The 17,173-nt window shown below is 43.5% G+C and overlaps 1 non-coding gene across 1 annotated transcript; it reads left to right on the top strand.

Annotated features, from left to right (window-relative positions):
• The first annotated feature begins 236 nt into the window (after positions 1-236).
• Positions 237-311, top strand: TRNAN-GUU. The gene has a single exon. It is a non-coding gene; the product is annotated as a tRNA-Asn (tRNA).
• The last annotated feature ends 16,862 nt before the right edge of the window (positions 312-17,173 follow it).

The following is a 17,173-nucleotide window of genomic DNA, read 5'->3' as shown; positions in this document are numbered from 1 at the left end:
CAATAACATTTTCAGAGAATTTCAATTGTTAATGAAAAAATTACATTTTCAATGTGAGGGGTAACTTGGCAAAGTGAGCTGAATCTAAGGTGTCAAAATAATAAAGGAAAAAATAAAAGATGAACTTCAAGAGCTTAAAAAACCCTAATGCCCTAGAGAGGACAGTTCTAATAATGATCTTTTTCTCCAAGCAGCTGATACCTCCCCTACTGCGAGGGGATAATGTATTATATAGGGGGCTGGTTAGCTCAGTCGGTTGGAGCGTGGTGCTGTTAACACCAAGGTCACAGGTTCGATTCCTGTTTGGTCCCCATGTGTTGCCTGATCTAGTTGAGAGGCGTCCCTGCGCATGACAGGGAGGTTGGATTAAATGATCTCTAAGGTCCCTTCCAGCCTAGGCCATTTGATGATTCTATGACTCCGTGAAGAGGATACTATGATGGGGACTTCCAACTACACTTTAAGCCATGGCCACCTTGTCTCCCTCAGATGCCTCCTGGGAACAGTGATTTTGCCATGGGACATCAGAGATGCCACAATGAGTTGGCTAACAAAGGCACCAACAGGTGCTCCAAAGTCTGCCAGTGACATTTTTGACAAGGTAAATCTGTGCCTGCCACTGCAGACAAGAGGAAAAGTGATGAAGGGTGTCAGCGCTGCTGACAAAACTGTGAAATGAAGCCTTCTGAGTATCCCTTTCAAGAAGCGTCGAGGTGAAAGGATCCATGCTGCAAATGAATCTCCTGACATCTGTATGAGTTGCTCCGAAAATTTCACTTCACAAGCAGATTGTGTAAACATTCAGGGTCAGGTTGGACCTCATCTATTTAATGATGTCCCTGCTCACTTCAGGGAGGTTGGTCTAGATGAGCTTTAAAGGTCCTTCCACCCCAAAACATTCTCTGATTCTATGATTCTGTGATATTACAGCTATGAGACGTAGGTGTGTAGGATAGGAACAAGGAAGAAAACCAGATGAAAACATTTGGAGGAACCTGAGTTTTGCTAGTTACGCCTCGTGCAATCGAGTCTTTGCCATATATGCTCCTCTTTCACATGTATACAAAAGTCCTTTTCAGCACCCACATCAAGCATGACTGTTACTTGGCAGACTGGGCGCTAAGGAAAGCAACACCTCAGTTCTTAAAGTAGGGACAAGAAAAAGGCAGATTCTCTCATGTGCTGCTCTTCTGAGCTCCCACCATTCTGTTTCTGTCATCAGACTGTGCCTAGAGGCAATCTATGTGGAAGGCTGTCAGTGGTCCTCATCCGCCCATGTACCCCCTACTCCACTGCTCTAGAGTTGAAGTGAAATAAGTTATATGTCTGGATGGAAGGAATTCTTTTTAAGTTTTCATTGGTGATCCCTCATATCACTTTCAAGAAAAGAAAGTGCCTGGAAATTTTTAGCAACTTCAGTTTGGACTCTAATGAACACTAACCCCTAGCGAAGCTATCTATGCACATTGAATTCCCTTGTAGCTCAGGGTCTGAAGAGTGGGAATACTCAGGATATCTCCAATTTCTAAAAGGCAGTTGTTGTCTTCCTGTTAACCAAAAAGATTTGGGAGGCAGTAAGAAGAGATAATGGTCTAACAGGCAGCGGTCCCACCTCAGGCAGGGGGATGAAGAGCAAGCCCTTAGAGGACTGGAAGTAAGAGATGCAAGTCATGACATCTGAGCTAGCCAGGCTTTGGCTGGAGTCTCTGCTCCCTAGGATCCTTTCTCTGTTTAATCCAAGTTTTAAACTCACTTTGCTGAGAGTTTTGCTGGTAGGGTAGGTGCAAGTTGAATTTTGCTGCCACGAATAAAGAGCTGGGGTGAACGTCCTGCCAAGAACAAGGAAATGAAAAGGCAGAGCTGGGATGGCAATTTTGTGGTATGAGCCCATCTCAACAGTATGCTGCACGATACAACGTTTGTGAGTGAGGAATTTTATTAAGAGGAATGTCATTCACATAGCATCAGTTGGTAAACTAAAATGTACATGTATGTTACATGATAGTTTTCATCTCTTAGAATACAGACCAGAACAAAATGTTCAGGGGCAGGTAGGAACATCATCCAAAGGTGAATTGCACCTATGACATCTCTGACTTTCCTCTGAACAATTTGATTTTTTCAGAGATCAGATCAGTACTGGAATAAATAGGTTGCAGTGGCCCAGACCTCTTGTCCATTTAATTCAGTATCCCAATGGAGACACCAGCATATGCTTGTTCAGAACCTGCTGTGTTTCCATAATAAATGGTTCTGAGAGGATATACCTGTATGGAGCTGTTTCTGTTGTAATACTGCAATATTGTCACCTCCTCAGAATTTGGTGAGCCTCAGTGAATATTCATAACTTGTAAGCTATGGAATTTATGGAATTGGAGTTTTGCAGTAATTGGGAATTACATGAGACCACCTAGTTCATTAAAACAAAATGAAAGACAGTCAAAGCCAAGCCTGCAAAGGTAAACAGTGCATGAATTCACTGCCTCCATATTTAAAGCCTTCAAAGCCTTTCAGTTAAAATCCTTTTCCGCTCTGGATCTCAGCATGAGTCTGGCTGCAGGGAGGTTTTGTGTGGTGGCCTGTCAGCTTCCATCTCCAACACAGTGAAATTCAACTAATTGTAAGTGCACATTGCTCCAGGCATACACTGCCACTCAGGCCATGCACACGCGCTGTGACCCCATCCACCTACTGCAAAATATAGTATTGTCTCCCCACACACACTTTTCTATTTTGTTGCTTTCAATCACCGAAAAGATGACAGGCCAGAGCAAGGAGCAGAGATCCCCATTGTGTTTCTGCAAAAATCGGTACGGAGGGATTTAGTCCTACGACAGCGTACGTGCCGAGAACTGCTGCAACCATTGGATTGCGTCTCCATTAATGAAAAAGTGTTGGCCAGAGAGCACAGTGTGGGGCTGCGTCTGCCTTCGGACTTTGATCTTACCTGCTGAAGCTGACCTCACTGCCATGTCAAGCTCTCTGCACTGCAGCTGAGGATCAGAAATCATCAAGGGGAGAAGAGGAATAGAAAAATGGGAAATATCTCACAGTTGAAGACCCTCTGTGACCCAAAATAGCCCCTGTTCGTGCTAATCCTCAGTTGCTTGAGAGCTTCTGCACGGTCAGGCCTAATTTGCTCATTATGCAAAACTGTTTAGTTCCTGAGTTTTCATGGCAATAGTATAGCCACAGGTTATTGGCAAACTGTCCCCAGCGGACTTTTTTCAGCACATTCGCACTCTTCAGAATTTGCCATTTGAACATGACAGAAGTCATCTGAGTTTGTTTCTGTTTCCGGTTTGGATAGGCCAAGCTCTACTTCCATCAAAGTAGGGTTAAACTAGTTATGTACTGCTTGCATGAATGCCATCATCTTCAACTAGACTCTCTTCTGGGGGTCAATGGAGGCATATGCTTACCTTCTTCCCTCACAATCTTCCTAATTCCTTATCTGGGAGGACCATTTCCATCGCTTTTGCTGCTGCCAGTTCATCACTTTTTTTATCTGTCTTTGTGCACTCAGTGAGGTAAGCAGCCACTTGCTCCACCACACCTAGCATCCTTTATAAGGGCCTCGATGTTCTTGTGGTGCATTAAGGGTGATCCAGACACAAAGGGGATCAGCCCCATCAGGGTAAGGTCAGCCTGGAAGCAAGTGCCTACCCCCAGGATCATAAAGTTCCTGTGGCAATAGGGGAATTTCAGGGACCTTTGTGATCCAAAGCTCAGAAGCTGAAATGCTAAGTGCGTCCTCAGCAATGGGGAAGTGGGTTTCTAAATTAATCTATTTGTGCCTCAGTCTTGTTTAACTCTTGTATAAAGTTCTGGAAGAGGTTGCTTCAATTCTACATTATGCATTTTTTTGTGTTAGCACCTGATCCTTCGCTGGCAACTGGATGTGCTATAGTTAAATCAGTTACGTAAGTAAGATTAATATTTGGTTAGTTGTTAGCACACCTTCCTGATGGGACTAGTTTCATTTTCATTACTCTACTGCAGAAGTGTTTATTGTCCTTCGGATCATCTGCTAACTCTGCTCTCATGTTTAATCGACCTGAGACGCTATATAATTCAATGCTGCTTCAGTGACAATAACATTAAAATTCAACCACACAAGATCAACAATTTAAATGAATAATTCTGACTGCTCTCAAAGAACTCCAAAAGAAAAAGAAATCCAAAAGGCTCTCACTGCCACTCACCACTGAACCTCACCACTTATGCTCACCTAATTATGCAACACTTTCCTTCTCAAGCCATTACACCTGAAGTGCTGATTATACTGTACTTGGAGTGCTGTGTACAATCTGACAGGCTGTTTGTGGTATCTGTGAGGTTGCCACTTGGTTCCTGGTAGAAGTGATCCCATTGCTCTTTCTAGTTTATTTTGCAGGCAATAAATGTGGCAATGTCAGGTATACATCCACAACACTGCAAGAGGTAGAAGTGTAACAATTCTCTTTTGGGAGATGGTGATGCTGATGAAAAGCATTGGGCCCAAACTCTCATCTTTATTTCTGGGCAGTGTGAGAAATATGATCTAGGTGTGCCAGACCTCTCTTCTAGCTGTGAGAGCCCCTTTCTCTGGAAATAAATGTCAGACAGGGGAGCCCTGAAGAAGATAATAGCTGTCACTAGTGATAAGACAGTCTCAAAAATATTTGAAGGAAGAGTTCAGTTTCATTAAATATAAAAAAAATAATCTTAGAGTAGTTATTAGAAAGAAACAGAATATGGTGATGTGTGTGGCATATGTGTGCACGTATGGAGGTGGATATAACATGGATATAGACACAGATGTAGATAAAAATACATATGTACATTTTCTGCCCCTAACTGAGGTATTCTTATTAGTTTTGTTGTTTCAATTCTTTATTTATAGGGGTTTTAACAAATAAATTTAAATTAAGAGGTTATTCCAAATGCTGAAGTAAAGAGAAATGTTTTCTTGGACTTTTTTATGTTGATTCAGAGTGCACTAGGTTTTTCTGACAAAGACAGCTTCTGCGCATACAGCTGGAAAAAAACAATGTGCCACTGAAGTCTTGTTTTGAGGACTTGAATCCTAAGGATCTCTGGCTTTTTACTGATCTTCTGCAACACATGAATTTCATCCACAAGGCTTCACAAGATAAAAAGCAGCACCATAGTAAACTGGAGGCACAAGTGTACCTCTTCTCACTTGGCCTTAAATGTCTTACCCATTTGAACTCATATTTCCGAGAAGAGATTGCAATTAGGAAGAAGCCGATTAGATAGAATTGAGTGGCTCAGCTGATCCTGACATGTGTTTGATAGGTTTTGTGTTTCTGGAAGTGGCTATTCAAGAGAGCTAGGGCTCCTTCCTTTAATGGAGACTCTAGGTCTATTGTCAGATGGGTTGCCTCAGAGTACCTCACCCACCTTGCGGGCAGAAAGCCAGTCTCTAACACCAAAGAACAGAGGGAAATATAGAAGACATAGCCCAAGGGAATGAAGAAAATAGATAGCGCGTCCTCACATGTCCTTCCTTAGGCAGGGACTTGAGAAGGGCCAGACCCACTGTTCGCACAGAGTCCTGAATCCTGTCTCCTCCTTTCACACTGATTTCTGCAAAAGAACACTAAATTTTATCAGCCAGGAAACTCTCAGATGATGACTTCTTCTGCCATCTGAGTCAGCTCTGGGGAGCAATGGCTTCCCACACTTTGGATTCACAGATCATCTGCCTGTGGTCAAGCCTGGGTTTTTCCTTGAGAATTCTGGATATGAAGGCAAAATATTTTCTCCTAGCAGAGCAAATTCACTTGCCTGCTCTCCCTTGCAATTGCTCTATGGTTTCTCTGAGAAGCCAGAAAGGCCTAGAACAATTGCTAGTATGGTTGATTTTTGCCGCGTTGACAATAAATGGTAGTCATTAGTAAGCAAATACTGAACTCCTCATGTCGCATCTTTCTCTTGCGGCTTAAAGACGTTATTCATCTCTTTACTTTCTTTCCTGCCATGCTGCTTCCAAGATAACTGTAAAATACAAAACTCACAACTCTACTACTCTTCTGTTCCAAATCTTAATATGCAGTACCAGATGAGGTATAGGGATTATTTTTGAAAAGTTACTGATAAGTCAGAAGGGACTGTTGGTTTGAGGTACAGCAGAAAATCGTTAACTTTCAGATAGTCATTAATCCCCTGCTGTCATTACTGCTCTTATGATGAAAAGTGTTATGTAAGAGCAGAGTACTATTATGAAGTGAGAAGGAGAGGAAAAAAATATTTTCCTGAGAGTGTTCTCCAAATTTTATTTGATTTTGATTTCCTTTCCCTAATAGTATTGAACTTCAGCAGAATGAGCACTAGGTTGCTTTAAACCACTGCTTCCCTCATATATAACTCAGTTTGTACAGGCATGTATTATTTTTTTTTTTGTTCCTCTGAATACTGTTTATTTAAGTAATTGTTGGCTCTTTTCCTGTCCTTTGTTGACCCCAGGAAACAACTTTTTTTATGTGTTTCCATTCTGGGATTTCTATTATCTACTGACTTGAGCTGGGTGTACTTCCGTGAAAAGGCCCAAAAGAGAAGGAGAGAGCTGAAGTTACTCTTAAACCAAAGCCAACTTGTCTTCCAGCCCGAGGCCCAAGAAAACCATCACTTGAAGCAAAGCACTTAGAAGGTAGTTTACAAGCCTGCTTCATAAGAACAAACCAGAATGCAGTGTTACCACCTTCATGCAGTTAAACAAGGTGGTTTTACAATTTAGTGGAAAGAAGCCATGCTGTTAATTAGTCACATTTATCTGACCAAAAAAAAAAAGTGAGGGAGGGTGAAAAGGGGAAAGGAAGTTGGGAAAGCAAAACAGAACAGAAGGGAAAAAATCTTTATGATGAGGTGCTCGGCAGGATGAAGGAACAAAAGGAAGGCTTTCTGCCTGTCTCCTGATATTTTCCAACTCAGCAAAAAAATCCATTGTGTAGCTTAAGGGGAAAAAAAAGTTAAAGTTGAAAGCTTAGTGTGTGAAAGCAACTGCTCAACCATTGTGTAATATGGGCTAATGTAATGTCACTGTTTCCCCATGATGTAAGTTGCAATTTTTGTTCCAGTTGCTGTGGTCAATGTTATCGCTTTCACTTTTCAAAAGGGGGCAAAGGGGAGCAGGGAGATGGTATTCCCTTTACCCTCAACGCCCCTTCCCCACTCCGAAACAAATACTTCTGTTAGGAAATATCAGTGCTGACCAGATGTCACTGACTTTTTTTTTTTCTGCATGTGTCTCTTAACAGCTGGCAAGAATATCAGCTCAGATTATTCACCACAAGCACCCTCTTTCTGTTTGTCTCCAGATAAAGGGATTTGAAATCCTGGTTGTCAGAGAGGGTTGCTGAAAACTGTGGAATGGATTTCTTTGGGCACAGGGAATACTTCTTGAAGATCTTTAAACCACGCAAGGGTGGTCAGGACTAGCATGACAAACCAAACAGATCCATTAGGATTGGCATTTCATATTCTCAGAAATTGTTTTAGCCCAAGATGTTTTCCTGGAACCGCTGTGAAGTGGCTTGTTCATAACAACTAGCAAATTTAAACGTAGAGATGCTTTTTGTTTCGGTCATGTCAGCTGAAAAAAAAAAATCTTAGATGTGGTTACAGATGAGAAATACAGTGGGTGGGTGATAAAAAGAGACTGCTGTGCACAGATGATCTAGAATTGCTTAGGACCATAGCCATGTGTGTCTGAAGTCTCAAGACAGGGCTAAGTTTGCAGTGGGACCTCTCCACACACAACTCTGGTGTCACAGGGTTCAGGAGATGCCAGCAGTGATGCAGCGAGTGGCACTGCTCCACCTGGAACCACACACAGTGGGTATTGTTTTGCACAGCACAGAACAGGGGCTCATTTAGCTTCTAATGTTCCTTATCACCCATGTCGGTGAGGACCATAACCTTCTGCCTAACCATAGCCTTCTCCTCTTCCTTTCATATTTACAGCTGTATCTGCTTTTCTGTTCAAAATTGTCATAGGTAACTGGTGCCGTAGACAGTAGTGCTTCCCCAGTTATGGCTCTGTGGCAAAATAGATGTGTCTTCCTTACATGAGCAAAGATAAGGAAGTAGCTCAGTTCATGGAAGTCATAGAATGACACCATTATTTTTAACATCATCTTCAGATGAATGAAAAAACAAGATCAGATATGATAACTCAGAGTTTCTGAAAACTCCCAGACAGTGGGGAAGCAAATCTCAACTCTTAACTTCAGGTCTGTCTCTAAACCAGAATAAATCAGTGTTTATTTAATACTACATCTGGGTTTTATGACAGTTTTAAATAGTCACTTTAAAAGAAGAGGCGAAAATGTTTAATGAACAGTAAAGACAGCAACTAGCCTTGGAAGTAGATCTAACATATGACATGTCCCACATATGGTAATGTTATGCTTCAGCATATTAAGTCTATTCTTACTTATAATCTCTAATGTAGCTGTAGACATCCTCATATCAATATGAACACAATGCTTTTCCAAAGCATGCTGAGTTCTTGAAATGACATCACAGTTGTTCACAGGCACTAAATTTCGCTGATGGACTATATGTTGTAGATTCAAGTTCTCTTATTTGGGCCTTTTCTAGCAAACAAGTAGAAACCAATTCACTGTTGCATGTATTGTCATGTTCCATCCTTATCTACTCTTTAGTAAGGAAACCCTAGCATTTTATCACGCTGTGATAAAGATGGCCTTTCCATATGCCTCATCACCTCCACTGTCAGTCTCTGCAGTTCATTCAGTTTTGAGCCTACCTGTTTTGAAATTAAGAGATGTAAACTGGCTGTGGCTTTCTGTCCATTTTAGCATGGAGGGAGATGGGTTTCTAGACTACGGGAAGGGAAGTCTTTGTGATCTAGAGAGAGCTCCAAGAAATCCTAGCTCTGAGACAATATCAGCATTCTCATTGAGTTCAAAGAGGTCAGGAGAGCAGCCCCTGTGCCTTCTTTTTTATGCTGAAAAATGGGATATTATGGTACTCGCCATTGTTTCTGAACTAGTTTTAGATGCATATAAAAATGAAATTATTAAATAAAAATTAATTATAATTATTACTGTATTTTCTATATTGTTTTCCATCACCCTATTTTGTTTGCTTCTCTGATGGCTCAAAGGCACAGAGCAGATGTCTTCATTGAGCTGTCCTCAATGACTTCTAAATCACTTCATCATTGAAAAACAGCAACAGTACCAGTCCTTCTCCAACATTCAATCTCATCATCCCCGTATGATTAGAAAAAGACAACTTCAGGGTCAAATATCCACAGCATTGAAATACCTCAGGTAAATAGGAAGAGGGAGATGGAGAGGTACAGAGAGAGAAAAAAAAAACAGTGTGAGAGAATACAAGATGGAAATGGGCAGAAAGAAAGGAAAGCAAGTCATTTGTGCAACCAAGAAGCATTATGGTTTGAATTTGCCTCAACTATTGATGGCCTGAAACTCAAATATTAATTTAGCTTGATACTTGAATATGTTTGGCCTTAGAAAGTAGAAGTAGGAAAAAACATTCCTCGAATGTCTGACAATGGAGCATTACTGAAAACTTCTGATTCCCCCAACAGAAACCTATTTAAAAAAAGACAAGTCATTAATCAGTAACAGCTGCTCCCAGCACCTGTTATTTATTCCCGTCATTAACACTTCCTTTAGCATTTCTGACAGAAATGGGTATCTTTTCTATCTGATAGAAGAGTGCTCCTTGGAACATCCCCAGAAATTGGTGGCTACATTTGATCTACAATGTATGTTTACAGCTTACCCCAGCGTGGTATCACAATTTCTCACTTGTGGGTTATTTCTTTATTCTAAACATAGGTTTAAAAAGCACCGAACATCCCACATCTTTTGCTGAATGCTTGTGCAGGCTCTAATATTTGGTATGTCCTGGTTAATTGGTCACAGGGGCACACAGCAACTATGGGGTGTGTAGAGGTGCCAGAGGACTCACAACCACCATGGCCCCCCTATGCCTAATTCTCACTGTGGCAAGTGGAAACTCAAAGCGCTTACAAGCTGGGATCCCAGTGCTAGAGATGTTGTAATGTTTCTGTGTCGGTTTTATCTTCTCCATCTCCCTGTTCAGATCGAGTCCAGCCAGGGTCCCCAGCAGAGCTGGCAAGGAGGTCGTTCCTCATCCACCTTCCCCCACCAGCACAGCTCTGTGACCCCCCCCCAGCTCCTGACATTGTCCAGAGGAGCAGGGGTCCCCAGGCAAAACAGTGCCCTGCCTTACCCCTGGTTGCCTATTGCCCTTTCCCTTCCCAGTGCTGAAGGCAGCCAAACCTCTTGCTGCATAGCAGAATAAAACAGAGGAGATCAAGCAGCAACAAGCCTTGTTTAGAGGCACCTTTCTTGTATATCCACTACTTGCAGGATTCAGCACCAAAACTTGGCGTGGGAAGTCTTGCTTTCCACAGTCATCCAAAACCCTCCTGCACATGTGCAGAAGCGAGCTCTAAAAATCCAGCCAGCTCTGGCAATCTTGGTTTGAAAACCTTATATTAAACACTAAAGTTAAATAAGGTATAATATAAAAGACGTATAGATTTGGTGCTTAGGGCCATGGTTTAGTGGTGGACCTGGCAGTGTTTGGTTTACTATTGGTCTAAGTGCTCTTAAGGGTTTTCTCCAACATAAATGATTCCATGATTTTATGATTCTAAACTTCTGCACGTAGTTAAACGTATCAGCCGCAGTGAAGAAATGCAGCAGTGAAAGAGAACTCACATTTTAGAATGAGGAGGTCTTTTTGGAGACCCTGCTGACAGGGAGGTTCCTGTAATATTGCTGCTCTTTTTTTCCTTTTTCTTTTTCCATCTCTCTTTTTGCTTAATAAATATCTGCCGAATCTGTATCATGCTTATTCAAAGATTAAACACTGAGATTTGTAGTGGTTTCCTACCACTCTTAGATAATGTTTTTCAACTGAAAGCCACTGTTTTCATTTAGGACTGTTGAAGTTGTGGCAACATTTCTGTTAGTCCTGGGGTTTATAGTGTTGTTTTAGTAAAAAGCATGCATGGCGTTGGATTTAGGAGAACATTGTTTCTTTATTACAGAGAGATAAAGAAAGTAGTGTATTGTGTTTATCAAAAGGAAATGTCAGCAGAACTTTATGGTCTGGTAATTAGATAACGCAGATAAGTCTGCTGAGTTTGTGTGCTCGCAACTGCCATTCCAGATAACGCTTCCTGAAGTCAATTAGAAGAACCTACACAACATCATACATTTTTCACAGTTCCTTTCTTTAAATTGATACAGAGAGAAAGAAGGAAAATTAAGATACAAACTACAAGAAGCTCCGTACGGAGTCATCCCACATTAGAATTTTGCTCAGAACAATCCCACTCACTTTGAGTGAGAAGGCCGAGCATCTGACTTTTCAAAGACACCTGCAATCGCGGCAGCGGCAGCAGCAGCTGTGCCAAACCATCACCATGGAGGGGCAATGGAGAATTCTGTGGGCCCTTTGATTCAAACCAAGGTAAACCCAGACCAAAGCGAGGGGCCTACATTTTTTACACAGGTGGCTGTTGTAAACACCCACGTTTGCATATAAGGAAAACCTTGTAAAGGAAAATCTCTTAGTGCCTTGAAAAGGAAAGCACACAAGTAACAGCCAAATTGTCTTGGATGCAGAACTTGGATCCAAGTGTTGGAGGCTTGACTCTCCTCCACAGAATTTTGATTTTATAGGTAGGTGAGGTATTTTGACGCTATGCCTGTTGAAAAAAAACTGAAAAAGTTTATTTATATTAGTGGTAAAGTCTTACTCTTTTATGGTAGCTTATACCACATATGGTAGTTTATATCACATAATGCTTTGTGCCTCATGTAATTAGTTGCTCTTGAGGATACCAGTTTTACCTTGTCCAGGTTACCATTAAAAGTATTTTCTGATATATGGCCAAATCCTGCAGTTTGCTTGTGTTAAATGCAACTTTCCTCAGGCCACTAAAGCAGTACTTAGGGCCAGGAAATGGGATGACAGGGAGAACTGATCTTTAAAGATGTTCACAATCTAAAGCAAAATCAAAAGTAAAATATGCAACTTCTTAATGAGATAAAATTCCCAGATCAATTCTATAATTCTATTTTGGAAAAAGAGAAAAAGAAAAAGGGGAAAAGAAAAGGGATTTTTCCCCTAATTTGCTGTCTGCTGAGAAGCACTTATCATTTTATTGTCTTGCTTCATGAAGAAAATGAAATTTATGAGATCTTTTCAAGAAGGTTTTTTAAGTTTACCATAGCTGAGAAAGTGTTTCCCCACTGAAAATCTGCTTTGTAAAAATACTGGCTATGAAGTGTTGTGGAAAAACATCCTGGCAATGGTGGGAGCTGGATGCAGAAATGGCTCTGCAGCTCATGTCCTCCCTGCACTTAGGGCTGGTCACAGTTGTCCATCTGCACTGTCCTTTCCCACAGAAAGTGCTGTCCTCACAAAATTGCAGTTTCCAGTTACGAAAGAGAACACAGGACACCCCAGTTCTGATCCTTTCTCCTGCTCAGTCTGCAGCAGCACCCTAGGAAATTACCCCATGGAGATGCACATCCTAAATAACAGTCCTGAGCCCCTGAGTCCTGAGCTTGAGCCTTCTCCAAACAGTCACTTAATTTTGTGACTTATACCTGCATCATTAAGGCCATACAGCCATGGTCTGGAGAACACAGTGGTATAAAGTTGCTTTTGCTAGCATGGCTTAGATAAATAAACAAGGGAAGATAATTGCACTGGTGTACATGACCTTTCTTTCGACATAGCTGCATCCACACTGGCTGTTCAGCTGGTAATATTTTATACCATGAAAAAAATCACCCTGGTCATATGTAACCCATGCACAGAACAGGCTTTAAAGTAAGCAATGCCAATTGATATAGTTGCTGTGGCAGGTGACATGAGTCTGCACTGACCCTTACAGTTGCCTCCCCAGCTGGCACACGGCGGTCCTTGTCTATGCCAATATTCCTGAACACGGCACTAAATAAGATGCTCTGGATACACCCATGCTGGGAAATTCAGCAGCTCCTGGTCTCTGGAGTGCAACTGTCTGTACTGTTGCATTGCTACAGTGGTCCCTACCATGCTTTTGCCGCAGCAGTTAGCGATGTCCCAGGCTGTTCCTAGGCAAGAAGCTGGAGCCGCCTCCCACAGTCAGTGTGGATGTGAGCAGTTTGGGAGAGTAAGGCAGTGTAACACTACGAATACAGACCAGTCCATAATGACTGGCTGCAGAGCCAGAGAGCAGCCCCAGCAGTATTGAATTTATTCGTGCAGGAGCTGAGGCCACAGCAGCAGGATGAAAGTCATAAGATGTTTCTTCCTAAGAAGAAAAGCCATCATGAGGACTCTGTGACCTCCAGCCCCATCTCCCCCATGTTCCGACTCCACTGATCAGGCAGCAGCCCCTGCACAGCAGAGGGTCCAGCTCTGCCTTATTGCGAGTAGCAGGATCACCCATCACATTTTCACAACAGTAGGCCCCAGGTTTCATCTGAAAATCTGCCACATAGTGCACATCGGGTCTTTTCTGTCCAGGCTCTTGATTTCTCTAACTTACATAGTAGGTAGCAGAGGCACAGGCAGATAGACAGGTGTTGATAGCTTAAAAAAGTTGCTCCTGAGGAAGGAAGGGACATTCATCTGAGCGGAAGTCAGGCGTCATGAGAGATTGCTACTCAGTTTGGGATTTAGCCTAGAAGTAGTTCTCAGGTAATTTTCTTTGAAATATATGACTGTGGATGCTAGGCCATAACAATAGGCAGGTTTCCCTGGGTGTGTCCGTGGAGAATTCCCATCTGTATCAGTTCTGCAGCTTTCCTCCTTGTCCCTCATAGTCTCAGATCGAGTTTAATCTGTACATCTATTTGCAAAATGGTTGTTGCTGGAGGAGAAGCCTCCTATAGCAGAGAGCCAGCTACAGACCTTGACTGCAGGTGCTGATCAGTGAGAGGAAGCTGACGATACTCAGGCCCCCCACATTAACACTGCTGTGTAGAGCATCCTTTCTGGGCCGTGGGCGCACAATTGCAGCATGTCCATCGTGCACACACCATGCACACCCTGACCCCACTGCAGCTGCCTCCCCGCCCTCCGCCAGTTTGTCTCCTGGCTGCCTGTGCAGGGTTTGCGTATCCTCTGAGATGATGGATGTTTCAATTGTGATAGGGGTCTTTATTCCACCCAAGCATCTGAAAGTGCTTCGCAAAAATAGCGCGCCAGTTCGCAGACAAGCGACCTGACGTGCAGAGATAGGAAATAGCCTTACTTGCTGTGGAGGGTATTTTAACATTCCCCAAAGCTACGGTATCCTCTCCCAAGCACAAATGACCTTCTCCCTTTTAGCACAACCAGGAGGCCCCCATTTTCCTAAGGTCCTGAAAAGATTAAGTGACACAGGTCCAAGGTTGCACAGGAAGTCTGGAGGGACCGCTGGAAATAGAAGGGGGCCCTCCTGAGTCCCTCCACAGTGCCTTGACCACAAGACCATCCTTCCTCTCCCAAGGTTACACACCAGGTCTGTGGTGGAGCCAGGAATAGTACCCAAGTTTCCTGACACCCAAGCTGTCCTCCTGCACTGTGTATAAAGTAAGTGCAAATATCAATTTAAAGCAATTTATAAACTCATGTCTTGCAATTGAACCTGAGACATGCTGTCTGAGCCCAAGGCTTCCTACTTTTTAAAAGCTCTGACACACCTCAGTTAAAAAGTCGTCTCCCACACACAGGGCAGCTACTACCACCCTGCAGGCAACCTCTCCTGCTGTTTCTGTGCTCCTGACATGACTTGTCCATGCCAACCCTGCTAATGCCGCTTGCCACAAAGAAACGAGTCTGCAGGCAGAGGTGTGGGCTGAGGAGTGCCCTCATCAGCTGCCCTGTTGAAACCTAGCACCAAACAAGGCCAAGCCCCACCTGGACACCGGAGGGGAGGAGATGGGGCGGAGGTCGGGGTAGGGATATGAAGAAACAGTGCCTCAGCAACAGCCTGAGGACGGACCCCAGGCCCTGAATTCCTGGCACAGCTTGTGGGCTGGCATTTGGGAGGAGCCACCCAGGGGACAGACCTGATAACACTGACCCTGGGTTTTCAGGTACCCCACCTGCGGGGGACACTGCATCAGTACATGCAGCTTCCCCAGGGAGAGCCAGAGTTGTGCTGTGTCAGGAGGGGCACAGTGCCATGTGTCCCTGCAGCTCATTGGAGCCTTTCCATTAATTTTAATGGGCTTTGGATCAGGCCCTGAATTCTCAGCTGTCCTGGCTAAACGGCCTGGGCAGGCTCTCCTCTCATTTTAGAACGAGGAGGCCCTTTTGGAGACCCTGCTGACAGGGAGGTTTGTGACGCTTTTTGACACCAGAGCTTCCATCCATGGCAGAGGCAGGCAGGTACCTTCACCCCCCCCTTGCCTGCGGTGGGCACCATCTGCACCCACAACTCAGCGCCCGCATGTGCCACCCACCCTCTCTCATGCAAATACATGCATTACTTCTTTACTACCATCCTCTGCCCCAGGTCTTCCTTTTATTCTTTTTTTTTCCCCCAGACAGGCCAAGGTACTAATGGTAAGGAGCAGGGATCCAGTGCTCCGCACCACACACCTCAACCTGCTCAGGTCACCAAGAGCCCCTATATACACACACTCTCTGGTTTCAGGGACTTAGTGATCATGTACACGAAGTAAATCCCACATGTGGCAGTAGCCCCAACCCCACTCCAGGCAGAAACAGAAGAAGCTGTTGGGCTGACCTGCATAGTCATCATTTCAGAAGGTGCTTCAGAAGGACAAAACCATGCCCTTCTCTTTGCGTACAGTATGTTTTCCTTTACTCACCAAGCTCAGCAGTTCTGGCAGTTAGTACCCTTGGAGAAGTGAAGTCTTCTGAAGCTGTTTTATTTTTAAGCCAAACTAAGGAGATGCCGATGCTGTGCCTCTTTACAAGAGAAAGGACTTATGGGCTTTTCCAGACCTTTACCCGGCATCATATTAGAACAGCACATCCTGTGGCACTGAAGACCTGACATTATAGAGGAACTCAGCCGTCAATGACCTTCCATTCATTACTGCTCTTTCTACGGAAGCAGCGTTAAGAGAGCCCAGCTGAGATTGCAGCACTGACTGTACAAAGTGCAGGGCACCATAAAGGTCTGCTCCAAAAAGCTTGTGCAGAAGAAGAAACAGAGAGAAATAAAGTGATTTGCCCGAGGTTGAAGAGCAAATCAGCAACAGAAACGGCAATAAAGCTTACCAAGGCTCACTTGTTTGTCCAATCTGTGAGATTATGTCGCTCTGAACACCTGCTGTCATACACACCATCATGCCTCATTTAATATATGATGCATTAACTGGTTATTGGCAGGTTGTTATGTTACTGCTCAGATTGCAAATGCTGTTCAGATCATTACTGACAGGCTGGTTTTTAATACCTCACATCACAGTCTTCATGAAAACTTTCCCAAAAAAGACACTTTGGGATAAAAGAGGATGACCCTGCTGGATCATGTCATGAGGAGTGAGTTGGTAGATCTTGTCTAAAGTCTGGCTTAGCGAGAAGGCCTTATAGATAGACAAGCTCCCGCAGTCAGTGTGAGTTTTCCATTGACATCACACTGAGTACAGTTCTGGTGGGTTTTGTACTTATGTACACTAAAACAAAGGGGCCTCGTGCATACTATACAGCTATAGATCACCAGCTGTGACAATTATTTGATTATATCTGTTACCCCACTCTTCATCTTCAGGAAAGCATTTCCCACAAGGGAATGGGCACGGAGGATTTTTGTCGGATCCCTGAAGCTGTGGGAGGTGGCCCACAATCATAGGGGTTCAGTTTTAATGGAACAAAAAGGAAATTATTTCCTAGGTTTTCCTTTTTTTCTAAAGTGGAAGAACACTTCTGCTAATTAATATGCCACACTACCCAAAGGAGAACTAGTTAGGGAAAGCTAAACTGTGGGTGCTGCCTGAGCATTCGGGGCCAAGCCAGGGAATGGGATCACACTCTGCTCCAATACGAAGGCAGCAGGCACTAGGAGTAGAGTCAAAATCAAAAACACAACTAATATTTCAGACAGGCATAGTAACCAGGAGAGTTGTGGTCACCAGTCATCCAGGGTCACCCTTTCCTGGAGGGGGAAGTGTCACTCCCC

Source organism: Apaloderma vittatum, unplaced genomic scaffold, assembly GCF_000703405.1.
Source record: "Apaloderma vittatum isolate BGI_N311 unplaced genomic scaffold, ASM70340v1 scaffold4433, whole genome shotgun sequence".
NCBI classification, from domain to species: domain Eukaryota; kingdom Metazoa; phylum Chordata; class Aves; order Trogoniformes; family Trogonidae; genus Apaloderma; species Apaloderma vittatum.
Note: the sequence above shows the minus strand (reverse complement) of the source record. Positions and strands in the feature narration are given on the sequence as shown.